At 42.3% G+C, this 17,269-nt stretch overlaps 1 protein-coding gene across 1 annotated transcript in view; it reads left to right on the forward strand.

Annotated features, from left to right (window-relative positions):
- The first annotated feature begins 10,229 nt into the window (after positions 1–10,229).
- Positions 10,230–17,269, forward strand: part of fam110d (family with sequence similarity 110 member D) — a 19,698-nt gene continuing 12,658 nt past the window's right edge. Inside the window, exon 1 of the mRNA XM_023401802.2 lies at positions 10,230–10,382. The gene's annotated coding sequence lies outside the window, so the exon portion shown is untranslated. The remainder of the gene's footprint in view (positions 10,383–17,269) is intronic.

Genomic DNA, 17,269 nt, shown 5'->3' on the forward strand with positions numbered 1-17,269 from the left:
TTTGAAGGTACGATGGTGTGTTTTTTTACCACAGTTAATCTCTTACTAGTGATATCAGAACAGTAATCATGTAGCGCTATCTGTAAACATGGTGCTACTTGTCTAATAGCGGCTCTTAAAGAATTGCATGTCTGTTTTGATGAGTTCTCTTGATTACATATCTTTTCACCTGACAGCACGGCAAATCAATGAAACATTGATGGGATGGGGCGCAACAGGGAAAACCAGTGAAATGTGCCACTTTTTCATGAAATACACTCGTACTACTTCCTGCAGGGACAATTGTGTTCATATTTTTTAGAAGTTGTCGGTATGAAACAAAGAAGAGGAACCTCTGTGACTCAAAATGCAACAAGGGTCAATTAGTGCAAAGCTTCCACAACAAAATGACAGAAGACACTGAACAAAGCAGACTTGTGACCTTTGAAAAACAACCTGTGAGTGGGAGGTCTGAGCCAAAAGGCAGAGATGGAGGTCAAGCTCCATTTGCCATTATTTTAAGGGCATAAAGGTTTTGCCCCTGAGACCTGTGAAGACTGCTTGATAAATGATCGGTCGGTGCTGGATTTTGCATCAGCACACATGATTTGGGTAAGGAATCATCCATCCCTGGTAGAGTCGGTCCCACAATCATGACCAGAACATGAACGCTGGAAACTCCGAGAGTCAACATGTTTATCCCTGCAACCCATCATTTTAAAATATATTCATTTGTATTGATTTTAAGTTGGGCCTTATGTAATGGGACTATTAATTATATAAAATGTATAATATTAAACAATAGTTTGACATGATTTTTTTTTTCTAGTTAGCTGAGCTGCTCTACAATCTTTTGACGTAGCCAATGACAACTACAGGAGAAGAATCCCAACCTGTAATCCCTCAACTACATGATCTACACAATATGCTAAACAATTAAGCCACTAGCAGCTCAGAGCTCTGTGGATTTATCACTGCCCTCGAGGTTTGTCAAACCTCCCCTTTCTGTCAACAACTGTGCGTTGGGCAATGGTCCCTGTAATGGTCACATGAAGGGTGTCAGTGTGTCAGACGCTGGTGTCAAAAGCTGTTGTGTCCAGTTTAATGGAGGCTCCTTGATTTAATGACCATGTGACATTAGGCATGGGAGTACCCTGAGGTTATCCATGGCTGGAGCCAGACTGCGTCTGCCAATCTGGCCCTGTTTTTCCCACTCAGTCTAAGTCCTTATTGCTCACACTGTGGGTCACTCTTCTCTCTGCACCCCTCAGGGAAGCATGGACTGGTCCACAAACTGCTGATTAGGGGGTATTAAAACTTCCTGCAAGAGCTCTAGCAGATCAAAGAGTGGAAGATGGCGGGCAACTCAATCCAAAGACCCGGGCTAATCAATGTTAAATTCAGGATAAGACTCCAAGTTTCACCGTGGGCCAATAGCTGTAGACAATGTGATTTCAATTAAGGCTAATGCCACTGGGAAAATTCATTCTCTTTGAAACTCAACAGGGTTAAAAACTAAGACCACCTCTGTGACTGACAGCCATGAAACATGGGAGCTCACAATCTGCCAGAATCAGGGCGACATTTGCCAAAGAGCAGAAGAAAAGATCTGCGAGCACGGTGAGCTCTTGCAGAGTTGCACACAGAACTGACGAATGCACTATGAAAGCTCCTTTCTCTGTACCCACATGTTTGAGCTGAACAAGTTAACATGAAACATTTGTACGGGTGAGGACACATCTTTCAAGCGACTGTAAACTTGTCTTCCGCGGGCCACAATCTCATTTGTAGCAAACAGACATGCTCTCAATGGAACTAATGTCATAAAAAAATCTAAATTCAAATGGTGCGTTTGATAAATGGCCGTCATTTCAAATGAAACCCTCGTAAATGAAACAGTATGACATTAAAGAGTAGTATCTGTACCTTTGGCTTTGATCCTCATGGTTTCATGGTCATTTGAACACTGGTTAAATTACAACTCATTTCTTGGCACAGATGCTTTTAGCCCGTTACTGTCTTCACCAAAAAGGCAACAGGCACTTTGGCACCTGGGTGCAAAGCTTTTGGCGTGGCAGCAAGCTGCTGCACTCCAACCCTCATTAACTGGAGCAAAGTTTGGTGAGCACATGGCTGATCCAAACAGTTGCAAGCCTCCATTAATTAAAATCTGAACCGTGTTTAGCTACACCACGCGTTTCAAATTAAATTATAATGCTCACTTGCTGTCTTTATTGCCAAAAACCATTTGAGTATGCAGAGTTCTGCTCCAAATTATCTGTGAAAGTTTAAATCAATTACATGAAAGATCTCCTTGTGAGAGCCTAATTAGGAACAAACAAGTGATGAACGAACTGCACCACGTCACCACGCTTCATGTCTCTACAAGGTACGTCCACTTACTCTCATGTTTTGGGACAAGATAGGTGTTGACAACCACGTCCGACCACCTTGCTCTTCAAAAAGCCAGGCCACCACATAAGGTAAGAGTGAACCCATGCATGTCCCTACGGGCTGAAAACCCAACATGGTAAAAGAGCTGTGTCTCCTGTTGAGGGACAAGCACAAAGGAAGGCCAGACTTCCAGGCCTAAGGGGACAATAGCGCCTGTCACAGGGCAACTTACCCTCCTCAACACCTCTGCAACAGGACAGGTGGTGAGACTTCTGTCTTCCTGCTGGGGGACGAGGACAAATCGGAGAGAGGCATCGGACAGGAGAGAGACGGACAACATCCTCTTTCAATTGATTTCATCTAAGGGTGACTCACAACAGGAAAAGCTGTCGGACTTTGTTTAGCTTGTTGGCTAACTGTTGGATTTAGACTGAGTCTGCAAACCATCATCCCCTCGACGAACTTACTGCTTTGTTGTAGCTCATTACCTCGCACACAGGAGCCATACATCACCAGGCAACAGGAAAACATGTGGAAACCATTTTGATTTCACCTGGTCGCTCTGCTGTAGGGGTACAGTTGAGATGGAAGTGGCCTGTGTAGGATGTGGAGCACTCCATAATGCTACTAATGGGTGGTGTAGATCAATTCATGTAGAATAGCACCAAGTTTGTAGACGTGAGCTGCTCTGTCTTGAGAGAGAGAGCTTGTATCTTTCTCAGACTGAGGCGATTAGCCTGGATCTAAATCCACATCTGTTCTGTGCCAGCTGTTTGACAGATTCCTTTGGAGTGCATGGGAAGGCTGCTCGGCAGCGTCTTCCTTCTGTGATCAAGACCTTTGAAGTCTGTCTTGTTTCCAGTAAGCGCTGACTGTCCAGATTCATCCGTCATGACAGGGCTGAATGTTTTCAAACTTCTGGCAAAAGTAACAGGACAGGAAAAACACCCATCATGCTTTTCAGGTTCTTTGCAGAAGTGTACATCCTGAAGAAGTGTGAAATATGAACTGAAAGGTAAAATCTTACTGCGTCAAAACGAGCTTTGCCAGTTCCCAGCGATGAGATGATAATTTAGACGCTATTCAAACCACTAGCCAAACAAATTTAATTTAAAGGTACATTACACCCCAAATTGCCGTTTTAAGTTCATAATATTCATCCCCTGCAGGGTTGATTGCTGGCTTTGAGAGTCCGCACTCCTCTAAGAAAAACTGCATCTGTCTTTATCTTGAATGAGTACGTTGGTTGCACCACATTCAATTAATGACACGCTTTCACAGCAGGAAAAAAAAAAGAAAGAAAAATATCCAGACATCCATATTTAAACCTCTCACTCCCCCAACACAATCCACATTTCCACATTTCATCTGTAAGATCTGGATACTCTCAGTCAAATCTGGCTGAGAAATACAGCTTCTATGTCACATTATCACTGTCTAGTCCGACATATTCTGGTGAAACTATTATTATGAAGTTACTAAACCTTAAAGATGGACAATGAAGAGGGGAGAGGTTTGAGGATTTTCTTTAGACATTTTAACATTTGTTTCTGCTGAGAAAATAACCAAAGGTCTTATGATAGAGGATTGTAAAGCCCTTTGAGGCAAAGTTGTGATTTGGGTTAAATAAAAATAAAATTGACTTGACTTGTCACCATTAGAATCCATAGTAACTGACACAAATTACATTATGTTATGTATTTATTATGTTTTATGTCTGAGTATGTTTAAGTGTGTATTGAAAGGACTTTAACACCAAAAACTCACTGTCCTCATTTTCAGTCTTGTTCCAACAAACAGCTCAACTTTTACAGTGTTGAGTATTATTGCAGGTGGCAGAGCTGCCATCTAGACATGACAACTTCTCTACTCGTCCAGCTGAAAGACACTGACCCACATACAAAAACTAATCCCCTACTTTCCAGTGTTTGTTTTCATAGCAATCCTGAATGTGTTGTTTATGTGGACACCTTTTGGCTGACTGACCTCTCAAGTCTCGACTGCAGCGCGCTTTTCTTTTCATAATACCAGCTCCTTCTCTGGCGAGGCCCTTCCACGTCTGGTATTGTTTCAACACAGGAAAGATGTTCAGCCAAAGGCTATGAATCCCTGAGCCAACTGAAAATACCCAGAGAATGTCTCCCTATGAGATGAGATAGCCATGTTTCTCTCTACTTAGACAAATATTGATCTTTAATATTAGAAAATACAACATTCCTGCCTTTATCATCATACACTTTGGATTTCCTTCATAAAATGATTGTCCTCTTCAGCAAACAACAAAATAGAACTGTGAGCTGTCCGGAGAGATGTCAGCAGCTGGCTCCGATCCACCACACAGGGCTTCACACCTCGCTGGGATTTGGCTGCGGCCCAGACATCAAACAAACCTGTGACACGCTGGACTGTAAACAAAACAAGGCTTCACGTACATTCAAACAACTGCGGCGCTAACTCGACAGTTCTGACATGTTCACAACTTTGCGAACATCTTTCTCCCTTTTTGTTGTTTCTCTTTCCGTCTTCTTCTCTGAGAAAGATTGTGAGCACTGACGCAACACAATGCAGGGCCATGCTGTTCCTGCACCAGATGTAAACTCCAAACAAAAGGCGTCGTAACTGGGGGAGAGGGGTAAAGGTCAGCATGGAGGGCAAAATAAACAGAGGAGGGCCCACCAGTGTGAGCATGTTTAAGTCAACCAGGTACGGGCCTAAAGTCACTGCCCTCATGTAGAAATCAGAAGAGCAGGACGCGATCACTGTTTGACGTAGGTTTAGATTTTGTTTTTTTAAACCTACATCTGCTGGATCCTAAATGATGAGCTTTTGGGAAAATAAAGATTCAGAGCTAAGTGATGCAGCAACGATGGAAATAAAAAGGCTAGAAAGTCAAACCTTTCTCCTGAAAACGACATCCATACACGATACAACTCATTTGCGAAATATCTTTTTCAGGAAACACACCATCTGGATTATTTTTTATTTTAACAATACCCTGATGAAAAAAACAGTCATTACAAAACTCTCATCACATTTTATATTTTTAGCTTTCTGTGGAACGAGTCAACCAATTCACTCCAGACGGAAATATCTAAATAGATTGTTACAGATATTCCTGTTCCCCAGGGTAAGGGTAGAAGCCTACAAAACTAAAAACATTCCCATCAGCCTCAGATGTGCTTTGTGTTCTGTGCTAATCAGCAAATGTTAGCATGCTAATATGTTAAACTAAAATGCTGAACATGGTAAATTTTATATCTGCCAAACATCAGAATGTTAGCATTGCCATTGTGAGCATGTTAGCATGCTGGTGTTAGCATTCAACTCAAAGCACTGTGGTCTCACTGAACTGGTAGCATGGCTGTGAACTCTGCAGTATCTGTTCCTGCTTACCAAAAGCATGATGAACATTTTCATGGTTAGGTAACTCAAAGTACTTGGATAACATTGGAGGAAGATTGTTGTCTTGATTAAAATACCAAAAAAAGTCAAAGCTTTTTTGAAGCATGAGATGGGACACATTGATTGTTTTGAGTATTTAACCAAAACCATGATCTTCCCCTCACCAAGAAAGGGTTTTAGTTGCTGAACTTAACAAAGTGCGGGACGAAAGAATTAAATCCCAGTCTACTGTCAGACATGCTTTCCATACTCATCTATCCACTGTGACCTTTTCCTACCTACAAGTTGGAAAAACATAACTTAATCCACGTAGCAATTATATTTGCTCCAGCACAAATCTGGCACAGAAAATTTGTAGTATGTAAACATACTTTGTGGGAAAGACAGGCAGGAAAATGGTGGCAATAAGAAAAGCCAGAAACAATTGCCACAGTACATTGCCTATGATAAATCACCGTCAGAAAGAAGACTGAGAGAGATACTTAGCAGGAAGGGCCAAGCACAATATCCTCCCAAGAAAAACCTGGGCCAGTGAGAGATAATGATGCGTTCCGAGAAAAAAAACTCTCCCCATTTACCTGCATTCAGAATCAAACCCAAGAAGCATTTTCTATTCAAAGACAAATGGGCCCCATCAAGTTTGAGTGATACTGCAACAAGTGAAGGTGCCCCAGGCCCCCTATAGCTGAACTTAACCTACAGAGGACAAAGTGCGACTACATCAATGGCTACCTCAGATGATTACCTCTGTGGCTCCAAATAGCCACCACATGGCTCACAAGGCCGTCATCAGCCACATAGATGCCAGCAAATGGTCCAAGATGGGCCGGGGCAGGAAGCCGGCCACAGTGCGGCTTCCTCCCTTTGAAGTGTTATTAATCCTCAAGCATGTCTCTGTATGTGTGTGTGTGTGCTCTGGTACTTTTAGCTTTGTGAGGACAAGTCTGAAGTTAGGGAGAGTGAGGACTTTTTTTTTTTTGAAGGAGAAGACATTTCGACCTGTCATCATTTTTTCAAAGGACAGCTGAGAAGTTGATGAGTTTACCAAAATTACAACAACGTATATTTTCTCATTCACCTATTCTAGTGGTATCTAGCCAAACAGAGAGTTTTGTTTTAATACATATATAATTGTGACCATGTATGTTTGTGAATTTTTTATTTTAAAAAGGCTTTTACGCTTCATGGAAAGACAGAAAGTTACAAAACTCTGACAACCTCATTTCTAATATTTGCCTCTTTTTTCATGGGTGTCCAGTTTCCCCGTGTTCGATAATCTGTGTAAACGGGAGCCGCAAAGAGGGGCCATGAGGAAACTAGTTCAGAGAGAGCTGGCTTATGGAAAGATGTGGAGGTATTTGAATAAGAAGATGTAAAACGTATTTAAACTGGACATGGCTCTGCCCACCAATCCCTTAAAATGTGCTGGAGTCTTTATAACTGGCTGCAGCTGATGCTTTTATAAGCCATGTCACCAAGATATTAGGATTTTAGCAAATGTGATCTGTAAATATAAACTGAAGGGTCTTCTCTCCTGTTGAGTTATGTAAAACAAAAAATCTTTCACTGCATTAAAACAGTTTCAATCTGTTACAACTAAAATAAACGTGTTGAAATAATTTTAAATTTTTTATTGATTTTAGAGCACTGCTGTGTCTTAATATGTCCATTCCTAAAACAATTTTAAAATCCAATACATAATGATCAGTGGTCACCAATTGAAGATTTGTTGGGGATAGTTCGTAATGCATAATGATGAGAAAAAATACAATATACTTTTCATGTCATTTAACATTTGAATTTAATTTTAAAAAAAGTTTATTTATGTTGGAAACATTGAAATGATCTTGCTGCACTTGTTTTCGTGAAACAAGCTCAATAATAGAAATTATTGATGAAATAGATTTTTTTAAACACTTCTGACAGTGAGGGGGTGGAGTTGATATCAACCAACATCACCTAGTTTAAAGATTTAAGTCCGTGTGGATCCTGGATGTAACCCGGTAGTGTCCCTCGCCCTCTCAGGACGTGATCTTTCATAGCTTTTACAGGATTATCGCCCGGAGTTAACAGGGTCTTAAACAGCTGACTGGCACCAGGAACTGCGCTAGGAATTAGCCACCTGCTACACGGATGATCTGCAACCACCTAGCAGCAGAGGGGGAGACTCTACAGAACCTCTACGCAGGAAATGGCCTCCTGGGGGCAAAGATGGCGTCAAACAAGGTTGAGGTCGCTCGCCACCTCGCACACAGCGCTCAGCAGGAAGTGTGGCTTCCTCAAATCGGGGCTGTGAGTGCAGAGGTCAGGGTGACGGGATCAGCAGATCGCGTTACGCCCCCAGATGTGGCAGAGGACAGACCATGGCTCCACTTTGGAGGTGTCCTAAATGTAGCGTGAGTGTCTGCTCAAGCTTCGCTCTGGAGAAACGAGAACTTCTATTCTGAGAAATGTCATTCCTCTATTGAGTGTATTGATCTCTTTTCTAAACCTGGGTTCTTTCAAGGCTTTTTTTGAGCGTGCTTGCTATTTTTAAGCTTCACATTTACACACTCTGTTACCTTGAAACATCAGTTTAACACTCTTCCTGTGACCTTCCGAGCTGCCTCTCTGGAGCAGTTATGGTCTGTTAAGTGTGAACTGTTCCTCCAGGGAAACACAACAGAAGACGGACATGCGAGTGTGCCTGTTCGTATGATGTATGCCCTGTGTACGGATCATGTGAACCTCAGCATGGCTCGTGTTTATATTCTCAGTAAAATATTTCCAGTGGCTCTCGGTGTGCTGTGCTTCCTCACTGACCTGTCTGCCCTGTCAAGAGTGATGAGCTTGGGAATGAGAAACAGGTGTGTGTGAAATATGTGGATCACTCCTTTATCCCCCCCCCCCCCCCGACCTTTCTGAGCCAGTCGTGTTGAGCTGCGTTTTATGACGAAAAGGGGGGTTAAGGGAGGAGGGTGAAAAGAGAGGGAGAGAGGACAATCACAGATAAAGAGAAACACAGAGCTGTAAAAAAAAAAAGCTGTTTATTCTGTGATTAAACATCCAACTTTCTGCCAGTCAAGTGTTCAGCATCGTGGTTCAGAGCAAATAACAAAAGCATCAAAAAAGTCACAGTGAAAAGAGCCGACAGGAGCCTTGTGAAGAGTTTATCATCTCCATGGATCCATCATTTTCTGGTGTTATTTTAGTAAACATGTGACTTTATCAGCATCAAAGGTTAAAACATCTAAAGCTGCTCAGATTGTGAGTGATTTGTGGTAATTGTGAGGCTCTTAGAGCTAAAAGTCCACTAAGATAATGTGTGAACTGTTTAAGATCTTTTAATCAACAACAGGAGAACAATACTGATTAAAGCACAGTCAATCAATCAATCAATCAATGCTTGATTGACAAGGAGCTCAACCTATCAAGTACTTTCAAACTGCTCAGCAGGGTTGGCAGTAATTAAGAGATTTTAGAATATAATTAATCAGCTAGCCCAATGAGATCATTTTTAGACATGGTGGTTCAGTATCAATTGTTCAGTCTATCACGTTGAAATCTCAACAACTATTGGACGGACTGCCACAACATTTGGTACAGATAATATTGGTGCCCACAGGATGAATCCTACTGACTTTGGTAATCTCCTGATTATTCATCTGGTACCACAAAGACAAAATTAGACATTCCTACTACTTTGGTGGACCTTTCCTCTAGCGCCACCTTGTTTTGTGTGAAATATCTCAACGGCTACTGGATTATTTGCCAAAGAATTTCTTTCATGGCCCCCACAGGATGAATCGTAATCACCTGACTTTTCATGATGCCACCATCAGATCACAATTTTAATTTGTCAAATATTTTGTTTGATGACCAAATACCCGCACAAACTGCCAATGTTAGCATGCTAACACGCTAAACCAATGTGGCGAGCATGGCAAACACGCTACCTGCTGAAAATTAGCACACTAGTAATGTCATTGGAGCATGTTAGCATGCTGATGCAATTCTTGTTTTTAAAGAGAATCAGCTGTTATTAAAGGGACTTTAATAACAGCTGATTAATCAAAGCACATAGGCCTATTTATTATTATTGATAACTTATTTACTAACAATCAATAGAGTCATAGGTACAACTTTAAAGAGTCTGCTCTGTTAGAAAGTGAATCTGATTACTACTTCAACTTTCCAGCACATATTTTCAAGATAACCTAATAGGCTATAAGGAATGCTAGCAATATGTTACTTATTTGATTAAACTTTCACTGACACTAGTAGGTTTCTATAAAAAATTAAGAAGCTAAATGACTTGTTATGATGTTGCATTTGTCATTGTAGTCTTTCCCCTAATCCACAGCCCCCCTACAGCTCCACTCAGCTCCCTGCAGGCGACACAGGAGTCAGTTTACACAACCTTATACCTGCCCACCCCCCTCCGCCGTAGGGAGGTCGGGGCTCCCTCCTCACTGCTGCTGCCGTGCAGCGGAGCGTCAGTGTGCCAGCAGTCCGCGCAGAGCGCAGAGCGCAGCGCCACGCTGAACCCGACCGTCTGTCACACGGAGGATCTCCACACCTTCACTGGATTTGAAAGACAACAAGAGTGGATAAACTGAGCGAATAAGGTGAGCACGCGCAGGGCTGTCATTTTTAATAGTTGAGTTATTAGGAGCTGCGTGAGTCCAGATTGATTTGTGACATTTACTTGTGAAGTTTACCGGAGCTGTTTGGGTGGATTCGGGTATGAGCTGATAGATCCGATCAGTGTTCTTGTTTTTCACTTTTCCTCCGTTCTGTTTTTATAAAGTGGCAGCGCTATTTTACCGCTTTACACGAGTGACACATTGGCAGTGTGAGTGATCACGTATTGACTGGACCTCATGTGAACTGTTCAGTTAAAATGATTTTTGTACTGGCTGACATATAACCAGTAGCCACGTTAACTAAAGATTACTGTGCTGTGGTGCTGATTTTGCCACTCTTAATAGTGGGTTATGCGGTTTAAAATCACTATATTACTGTCATTAGTTTATTCCTAGAGTGGACAAGTCTCCACCTTATGGAATAGTACTTGTCTGTCAGTTTAAAATTTACTACGGGATTACTTCAGTTTGTCTTCTTAAGAGTTGTGCTTGAGATCTTTATGGTCTGTTTATGGCCGATGCCCTATAAGGCAAACTCTCCGTGGCAGTGTGTGTGTGTGTGTGTGTGTGATGGATGTCATGCTGTACACCACAGACCAGGCTTTTGGATCCCAAAACATTTTTTTTGAGAAGCTGACAAATGGAGCAATTCATAAATCATCTGCCATGTAAACCTATATGTGGACTCACAGGTTTAACTCAGCCTTGAAGTCCAGTCGGTAAAAAGCTGCACAGCATGGACAGAGTGGCAAAGAGAGAGAGAGAGAGAAAAAGAGAAAGAGAGAGACATGGTTGACCACTGTGCTCTGATTAAAGCAGATAGTTGACCTGGGGATTGCAGGTTTATCCCATCTTAACTCTGCCCAGCTTTAAATATTTACATCTGGATGAAATCAGGGGAACGGCACAAATGAGGCTCTGGCTTCCAAACATCTAATCAGGGAAGAAATGTTTTTGTAATCTTAAATTAAATCAAGCATTTTCCTACCAATCAGTTCAATTATGACCAGTACATGTCTGGTTTTGTGGACAGTCGTACTAATAAAAACAAATATATAAATGCCAGGACAGTGTTACCTGAGAACACTTTGGGAAGAACAAAAGTAAGTTGGGGAGGGTCATTATGCAATCCATCCACTCTAAAGCTGAAATGACCGTAATGGCTGTCTCTTCCAAGGGGGCAATCACATGCCCTCAGGGTCAACTCCACCTTGACCCACCTCTATCCCTCCCAGCCCCCCCTCCCATAACTCTCTGCTGATACATTCAAGGCTCACGCATCCTGAGTTGGTTTGGTCAGCGTGGGGTCAGGCGCATAAACAACTTAGCAGCCAGACTAAACAGACCACACATGTCCTCTAAACACATTCACCCTCAGATTCATAGGTGAGCACGTGTTGGTTTGGACCGTGTGCAGCAGCAGGAGGTTTAATTCATGCTTTTTGATGCAGACTGTGAACTGGCAGTGACGCTTGCTTCACTCTTGCTTTCCAGAGGGAGAGGTAATCTGTTCAGTTCCCTGCATAAGAAATGACAACGAAAGGAAGGTAAACTAATTTAGTAGGATTTACAGATGAGTTTGCCCATTTTTCTGAGCACTTTAGGGATTTAGATATTAATTTAATTACTGTAATATAAAGTAATTGTTTTTTACATAGTTTTTGGTGTAATCACCCTCAAGGCTTTTATTAAAATGAATGGAGGGTTACGCATGATGCATTATGAATTGTTAGGAGGTAGATTTAAGCTGGTCTCCTCCCCACCTTTCTTAGATTCAGTTTTGTGTTTCTTTGAAGTTGAATCCTTCAAATCTGACCTGGCTTGCATCCTTGCATAAAAGCTACAGTGAGTCATAGATCATTCAAAACACCCACAGCCACAACACCAATCCTTCATACTGCGCACTTTCAAACACAGGATACAAACGCCTCTCCAACCAACCCGAATACCTACCTGCAAAATTACAGTGCGAAGCTGTCGTAAACAGTCCCTCTTTTTGCTCCCCTGATTCATGTGGCAGCGTGCTAATTTTCCAGCTGTAATACGGCTGCATCTATGTTTGATGCTGATCCCAGCAGAGCAGACGAGAATGCCTCCTCCTGTTACAGAGCACAGCGCCCAGGGGTGCAGAGCAGAGCAGAGCAGAGAGTCTCCGTCTGGGGTGTTGACAGGAGGCCTGACATCATTAATATGACTAAATGGAATGTAATGTAGGTCTTTGCCTTCCTGCATGGCTTATAGCACCAGCAGTGATTTTGATGGTGATGGTGTTGTTGGTGGTGCAACACTTCAGAACGCGAGGTTGCAGACAGCGCCTGCAGAATCATGTTGACTTTATGACTTCTGAGACAGTTTGGTTTTATGTACTAAAGTTAGTCACACGTATTCACGCACTCACCGCACTGTAGCCATTTAAACAGAAGCCAAGAAGCCACCGTATCATTGACCTGTGCATGTTCTAGCACATGTCAAAGCGTTGAATATCTTATGGTATATAATAGTACACCAGGATTTCTCTTAGTCTTTTATTTTCCAATTTTCTCCCCCTTTTTGTATTTTCTTGACACTGTTTTTCTGGGGCTCCAAAATACATATAATCTGATTGGTTTGAACCACATCAGTTCTGACTGCGGAGAACAAGCGGAAGCCGCAGGATATTTCATGGTTTTAGTTCACAATGGGCCAATCATGTGTTTCTTATCACTTAAAGTTCAGCCGTACCACAGTCACATTCAAAGCATGGTTTTGCTTTCCTGCAGAGCGCCGCCTGTACAAACAACACTTTTTTTTAAGAGGGACATCAAACATTTGTTCGGTTTAATCACCATTTTGTTGCATGGTTGCATGTAAAGACCCCCAAGTTATGGCGGGAAGCTTGAGTTTCTAATTAGAGGGGAAAATGTACCCTGCTAATGACATCATCTTACCCCCTGGCACTGTGCTGAAGGACTGTGTGTGTGTGTGTGTGTGTGTGTGTGTGTGTGTTGCTGAACAGCAGCTGGTTTTAGATATTTGACGTTCACAAGAGTGTGAGACTTCAAACACTCCGTCGGGCTTATAATTTAGCTTTATTGCTCCTTGTCACCTTGTTTGGGCCATTGTGCTGCCGGTCTCCGCCACTTTCTCATCGACTGTTTTCAGGAAGAGCAGTTTGAAAAAGAGGAATAACTTGTCAAAAAGTCCCAGCTTCTCAACTACATCCAGCACCAAAACAACAGATTCAGACAGGCACCCTATGATACAGTAATACCCACTTTTACACAGGGACTGCTGGCTGAAACGAGAAGTAAAACCTAACATTTACATACCAAGCCAGTATTTCTTCTGTTTTGTTTTGAGTGTGGGATCAGATTCACTGAAGTGATAATTTGATGAGCAAACATATTTTACAAAACGCACGAGCCTATGTAGCTTTCTGCACTGAAATATTTATCTGTTGGCTTATCCTTATTGGAAGATTTACTATGCTGCACTCACAATTTGCACCAAATGTTCATATTTATCTCTGGATCCACAACAGATAGGATCATTATCTCAATCAGCCTCGTCATTCTCTGAGGTCTGAGTCAGTTTCTGCTGTTACATCACTTCCATCTCCATGGGCTCATAACTCAATCCATAATTCATCCTGGGCAATGGAATCATGAAACATGATCTGACAGATCTCCATCTTCCGACAGTCCCCTGTGTGTGGGTGACAGCTGTGAGAGCAGCCCTTCTCCCCATTGCTCTCACATCCCTGTAATTGTTCACAGTCCGACCGGGCGCCTCTGTAGCTTTGCCACATCCCATCACACTCAACCATGCCGCGCTGTGTCCACTCGACCATGAGGAAGACGACACAGGGCCGGACGTCCCCCTCGACACAGGAGGAGACCATCGATGCAGCTCCACAGACTCTTCCGGGCTCCTCCAGATGTTTTCTGATTCTGACAGGAGCGAGGCAGGAGGGGAGGGAGGGGGAGGAGGAGAAGGGGGACAAACGAAGGGGTCTCTTTCCGCGGCACTCGGGGGGCTGTTTGCGGAGAAGCAGGTCGGTTGATCGGTAATGAGAGAAGACAGCTGGCAGGTTCAGCGGAGGTTAACAGCTAAGCTTAGATGGCAGCGAGGAAACACAGAGGAGCTTAGTCGAGGGTCTTTGTGTGAGAGATTTCTGGACGGTTCTTTTCATGCAGTTTTACATTTTTGCGGAGAAGTCATGATTTGTTTGAGGCTTTGATTTGGGAGAGTTGCAAAAGATCAGTGTTGTGTTTTGATTTGTGGCATCTCTCAATGAAAGCGCAGGACTCCTCCGACATTTTCTTGGTATTGTATATCTGTTTTTGTTCCTGCTGATGTTTCTGGTTTGAAATGGGCAAGACTCAGTTGTAAGAGATTCAGAGATTAGTTGAGTTTGTGACTGTAAAACTTCCAATAAATAGTATGTGGGGACTTTTTTCTCCCAAATTTGACCTATTTAGTCATGAATATATATTTTGATGGAGAAATACTAAAGATCTAAAACCAAGCTTTCAGGTAGCTAAAACAGCTAAAAACAATCTCTTTAAAAAATGAAGACGTAGGTTTGGCTGATGCATCCAGTAAACAAACTGCTGCCACTGCAAGAAGTGTAAGTTGAGCATTTTATTTCATCACAAATTGTAGTCTATGTACTTGGTGAAAATGCAAAGCATTGTTCAGCTTTGCAGATGGTAAATCAATGTTGGCACATTTAAAGTGGTGGGGAGTGTGTAGTAATACAGTAGGGAGGGGAGGGGGGTTGGGTGCAGTTTGGCACCACAGTCACAGATGACCCAGTGTTTGGGGACACAGCACAGCTGGAGCAGCTTTAAGCCCCAACCAACCCCAAACAGCCCTGTCACAAGTCCTCACAAGTTAGTGTGAACCTTATGCTGCAAACATCAGCAGCATGTGTTTGGAATAATGTAATAATACTGTCTCTGTGAGAAGAGGGAGAGGTTATACAGATGTGACACTAATGTTTTTACTACTAATTATGAATTCTCTTTAGTCTTTCTGGGAGTTCTGTGCCAAGTTCCTCTCTGTTCATACTGTTCCCCCTGCTTTCCAAATACTGAGTATCACCCAAATCTCCTGTCTGTGGTCCAGCTTTTCGTTCATTTCATTCTTCGTTCCCGATCCTAAAACTAAATCTACAAGTAGTGGATTCCGCTCTCTGCTTCTTTTATCCATCACTGTAGAGTGGCTTTTTATAGCTGTGTTGATGTCTCCGTCATTTTAAATGCAGGTACGCAGGTGTATAATTTAACACTACTGACTGTGTTTTGACATTTTAGTTACTCGGTGCAACTCTAACCACCACCGTCCACTGAAGCGTCTTTTATCACTTTGTTGAAGCAGACATATGCCTGGCAGAGTGAAAAATGTGCCGACTTGGTGAAATAAAACATCTGGCAGCTCGCCAGACCGAGCTGTCTCTCGGAGCATTCACACCAGCTGAGAGCTTAATGAGGGTTCACAGTGCGAGAACAGGCCTTCATAATTTAAGACTCTGAGAGACTGAGGGATGTGTCCAGATTCATGCGTCTGTACCATACTGTATAAACAGCCTCAGGACAGGCCTTTTTCTTTTTTTCTTTTTTTTTTTTCAGTGGGGGGATCTGTGTTACCCTGAGTTGCATCGTGCATTCCCAGTCCACAGCGGGGCTGCAGAAACTCAGTAGGTCACTGTGGTTTGTACTGCTGGTCACATAAGCCAGGCTGGCATGTTGAGGCAGCAGCAGCAACAGCGGTCATAATTTACAAAACTACGCCGTCCAGAGCTGGGATGTCTGCCTGATGTAGCCCAGATCTGGACGCTTGGTGTTTAAACCCGACTCTCTTTCTCTTGCATACACCCTTCTTTCACCACAAAGTCTCCTCCCACACACACACACACACACACACACACACACACACACACAGATCCACACTGGATGAAACACTGCACACTATGACCAGTCTCTTTTTTTGACCAAATGTTTCTCTAGTATTGTCTTCTAGCAAGTCCAAAAAACAGCACGTGAAATACTTGAATTTCAACCATCGCATTGAAAAGTTTAAAACAGAATTGTTAGCAATGAAAAATCTATCAATAATTTGATCAACTGATCAAGTGTTTATTGCATCAAATGTCAGAAACTAGCAAAAAATGTCCATCACAATTTCCCAAGTTGATGTCTTCAAATAGCTTATTTTGTCTGAACAGTAACAGATTCAGGACTAAGACAAAACAGCAAAAATTCACATTTTAAGTTTTAAGAATTTTGGCACCTTACTAAGAATATGATTAATCTATTATCAAATATTTGCCAGTTAATTATCTGTAGATTGAATAAACTTTATCAGAACATTATTTTAGCTTCGTTAATATGAAAGACTAAACCTTTTTTGGCGTAGCACATGTGAGTGAGCAGCTTTCATTGGAATGGATGTGTTGCCACTTTAGGCCACATTTTGAATTGTTTAATAGACCCATGCTGGGAAACAGTGCGCAACAAGAGATCTTGAAAAATGTCTTCTGACTGAAGACTAAAGCGTTTTGGTTAATAGTACTGTGATGCTTGTAATGTCCAATCACTAACTGGTTATTCCTCACAGAATAAACAATAAGAACCACTTATTAACCGATCACAAATGTGACAAATAAATGGACTAGGAGAGAAAAGGAGCAGCCCTACTGCACACACACACACACACACACACACACACACACACACACACACACACACACACACACACATACAAATGATCTCCCTTCAGTGTCTTGCTGGATCGTTGGCTTCATTATCTCTGTGTTTGGCTTTAGTTATACAATTTTCTCACAGTTCTGAACATCCAGGTATCGTCTCCGTCATGGTGGCTGTCAC

The sequence above is a fragment of the Seriola lalandi genome, unplaced genomic scaffold (assembly GCF_002814215.2).
Source record: "Seriola lalandi dorsalis isolate HSWRI2012SDOR001 ecotype SW California unplaced genomic scaffold, Sedor1 jcf7180002053771, whole genome shotgun sequence".
NCBI classification, from domain to species: Eukaryota; Metazoa; Chordata; class Actinopteri; order Carangiformes; family Carangidae; genus Seriola; species Seriola lalandi.